The 4181-nt window shown below is 33.9% G+C and overlaps 1 pseudogene; it reads right to left on the bottom strand.

Moving 5' to 3' along the window:
- Nucleotides 1-468: 468 nt before the first annotated feature.
- LOC140511415 (ATP synthase subunit gamma, mitochondrial-like) lies at nucleotides 469-1463 on the bottom strand (annotated as a pseudogene).
- Nucleotides 1464-4181: the final 2718 nt, after the last annotated feature.

Genomic DNA, 4181 nt, shown 5'->3' with positions numbered 1-4181 from the left:
TTTTCTTATGTTTCATGACATTCCCATATCCCTTTTTCAGTTGTACATTTTTAACTCTAGAAATAGTTGTATAAGTATTGCTATTAATTTTTCTTCAATTATTATAGGTTATGACATGCTACATTCAGGCCTCATATCCATCTGGAACTTATTTGGTATACAGTGTAATATGTTGGTCTGAAACTTTTTTTTTGCCAAAGTGCTTTCCAACTTCCTTAGCAGTTACTGACAGAGAAAAACATTTCCTTCCCAAGTAGTTTATAGTCTTAGGTTTACTTGAACACCAGGCTATTAAATTAATTTATTGCTTATTCCTGTTTGTCCTTTCCATTGATTTGTTCTTAATTTTTCTTCTATTTTTTTAGCCAGTCTAAAAAAAATGATTTGTGATTACAGCTTTTTTTTGGTTTTCATATTATTTGTTTATTGTAAGATAATTTGCAAATATTTTGTCTTCCACATACACAACAGATCATGTACACAATGGAGTTCTTTTGATAGACAAAAGTCGGCTAAACTAATTAGCTTGTTTCATATTTCATATCTTTACCTCTTGAATTTGGATAAAACTTGGATCCATTAGTTCAATGCCGCAGTACCAGAGATAATTACAATCAACTTCTTTGTGATGACAGCTTGGCGAGTATGGTTAAATGTCAAAGTCAACTTATCAATCATCTCAGAGGCATTCTTACTAGAATGTCCATAGCTGTCATTCTTGCACTCTGTTCACTAGTGGTTCATTTCTTTAGAGTGTAGTTGATGATGTTTGCCAGGCTATGCTCTTAATAGTTTTGCAACACATTAACATCAATGTCATCATAGAAACTCATACTTTCAGCATTTGGAGTGGTATTTAGGGAAAAGATAGGTTTTACTTCAGTCTTATAGGAGATAACAGACTTGAATCTATTAAAGATAATAGCTCCTTCATCAAACTCATATCCAGAATTTAGTAGTTCAAGAGCAATGACTGAAGCATTTGCAAAGGTAGGGGACTGACTTCCTCTCGCTTCTTTAAATATCATTAAGAAGTGGTCAGAGTGAGTCCTATGAAGTATGCCTCTGATTTTGTCACCAACTCCAACAGTCATAACTTTGTTCCCAGTTGCCATGAAGGTAGCAATCTTGCTTTCCATCAGTTTAGCAACTGAGGAAAGGATAGTTCCACAAAGACCTCGATGTGAGGACACAGCAATAATGAGGTATTTCTTCATGTCTTCTGGAGCCTTTATATCAGCTTTTTCATAAAGAGCCAAAGATCCAACTCCATATACTCTCTCTCAGCTTGGGCATACTTTACTGCTGTCACTATTTTCAAAGGTTTGGCAATTTTCTGGATGTTTTTGATTGACTTCAATCTCCTGGTAATATCTTTCAAGGGTGCCATATTTCTGACTTGGATCCATTGTGGCTTCAGAGCCTAGGGCAGAGGAGCCTACGACAGCAGTTCAACAGAACATGGTGGTATTGGCCCTGCTCGATTGCAGCTTTTTTTTTTTTAATTAAATTTGAAGACTAAAAATTCTATTCCACCTTTTCCTACTTATTCTTTTATTTTCTTGTGATTCTAAATGTTTTATGTTTTGAAATAAATTTTGCTATTTTTTAAATTTTATTTTATTCTGGTCTATAAAGTAAACTCTTGGTAACGGGATTATTGTAGCACTACATCTGTAAATTAATTTAGGATTACTCATCATTTAAAAGTCTGCTCATTGAAAAGTCACCAGGAAGGGTTTTGCAATTAAGGAGATTATTTCTATGATTTATGATCATAAAATTTTATTTCTGGAAGAAATACCTTTTCTCCTAAAGAGAGAGGATTCTATACTTCCCTTTCCCCTAAATCTGTCAGTTGGAGATTTTGTGTCTTATTTTACTGGGGTCAAGGAGCAGAGAGAACCTGAGACTTTTCACCCTAAGTCCCCTTTCCTTCATCTCAAAACTTTTGAAATGATCCTTCATTTTCAGCTTCTTTGGTCACTGGTAATGTAATGGCCTTTTTCCTTGTTAAAGGAAATCCTTCTATTGATAACCTCTCCCTTTTTCTCAAGTAACTATTCCCTATTGACTCAATTATCTTCTCTCTCTCCCTCTCCCTCTCCCTCTCTCTCTCTCTCTCTCTCTCTCTCTCTCTCTCTCTCTCTCTCTCTCTCTCTCTCTCTCTCTCTCTCTCTCTCTTCTCTCTCTCCTTCTATTGAGTTGTTTTTTATACTGTATTCAGACATTCTGAATTCTCCCCATCTTTTATTTAAAAATAACCAACCAAAGAAATAAGAAACCTTCACTTATCCTTACTCTCCCCTAAATTTATTATGTTTTCTCTTCTTTTTTCTTGGACAAACTTCTGAACAGAAGTTGCCTGCATTCATGACATGGCTTCTGCCCTTTATCAATTATCTTTTCTCAAAAGATGCTAGTAAAAGCAGATAATATTGTAAAGTATTTTGTTAGCACTCTTCCTGACATATAGTAGGTGCTGAATAAATAAATGCTTATTATTTTCCTATCTTCCTTACTTCCTCCCACCTTCCTTTCATACACACTGCCTTCCTTTCTCCTTTCTATCTTTCCTTCTTTCCTTTTTTTCCTTTGTTTTCTCCTCCTTTCTTTCCTTCCTTCTCTTTTCATTACTCTTTTTATGATACTAAACTTAATTCTTTGAAGGAGTTTGCATTTAATATTTCAGTAACACATAACACCAATAGATAGCTAGTATTAAAAAAAAAAAAAGATTGAAGGCATCTGGGAGGCACAGTGAATAGAGGGGCAGGCGTGGACTCAGGAAGACCTCATTTTAAAACTGTCTTTAGACACTTACTAGCTATGTGAACTCAGGCAAATCATTTAACCTTATTTGTCTCAATTTCCTCATCTGTAAAATGAGCTGGAGAAGGAAATGGTAAACCATTATGACAGAGGTTCTCATACTTATTCAGCCTACCACCCCTTTAAAAAATGCATTAGTGCCCCCCTGGAAATCTCCTTAAACATTTTTAAAACTTGCATCATTTCAAAAAAATATTTTTAAAAAAGTAGCATCTTAAATTTAATAATTTATTTTAAATTTGTGGGTTTTTTCCTGCATTGAAATTTTGATGATACACTATTGCATCATGTATAGTATTGCATATGGTATAATATTGTAAACATCACACACACATATTCCTGCCAATGAATGCTGGACTTCTGGACAATGCACAGCACACTACCCTGCCAATACTTGTTTGTAAAGACCTGTTGGCAGATTGGACCACTAATTGGTTATAACTTGCATTTTGTATGTTTATTTGGAATATAATGTAGTTACTACAACTTTACCTCAGTTACATAACAGATTAAATATGCAAGAATGTATTTTCAAATTTTTATTTTCTCTTCTTTCCTTATGCTTATTTTGACCCCTTATTTTTTTATTCAATGCTCCCCCAATTGCACCCAATGCTACTACCACCTCCTTGTATCATTGCAGCACCTCTTATAGAGGGCAGTATCACCCACTTTGGGAACATATATATAGTATCTTTGACAGGGAAATCCCAAATGGGTTCATGCATAACCGAACAACAACAAACATTTTAAAAGATCTGTTTTTACTTTCATGGAAAGCTTATGTCAACAAAGGACAATTATGACTTCCTGAAGGAAATCAACTCTTTATTTATTTGCCACATGGAGAAAGAAAATAAACAAAGGCATTTAATAATATAACCTCCTTTTGTAAATTCTTATACATAAAGTTTGGTGGGCAGTATTATGTCAAAAGATAGAGAAATGTTGCAGGGTAAAACTGGTTTAAAGATAAATTGGCAGAATATAACACTAAGCAGTTATCCCAAGACTTTTCATTCAAGAAAAGAAATGAAAAGTGGGATAGAAACAAAAGAAAATTGGAAAAGATCTACAAATTTCAATACAATGCAAAATTATATCTACTATTTTCTCCAACAAAAAAAATGGAACTTTCATACTGGAACCTTAACATTAGAATGTCACATGTGCTTATAGAAGGATAAGAAAAATAATAATAAAAATAAGAGGACAAGAAAAAGAGTCCGATTGTAACCAGTGACTATATTAAATGTTAGTGTTGGATACAACGCAATTGTGAGAACGTTGTAGGAGAAACTTAAGTGATATCTGAAATAGGGGAAGATATCAAAGTTATGGAGAATCAC

This window comes from Notamacropus eugenii, chromosome 6 (genome assembly GCF_028372415.1).
Source record: "Notamacropus eugenii isolate mMacEug1 chromosome 6, mMacEug1.pri_v2, whole genome shotgun sequence".
In the NCBI taxonomy this organism is placed as follows: domain Eukaryota; kingdom Metazoa; phylum Chordata; class Mammalia; order Diprotodontia; family Macropodidae; genus Notamacropus; species Notamacropus eugenii.
The sequence above is the reverse complement of the archived record's forward strand: the minus strand, read 5'-3'. Positions and strand labels throughout refer to the sequence as shown.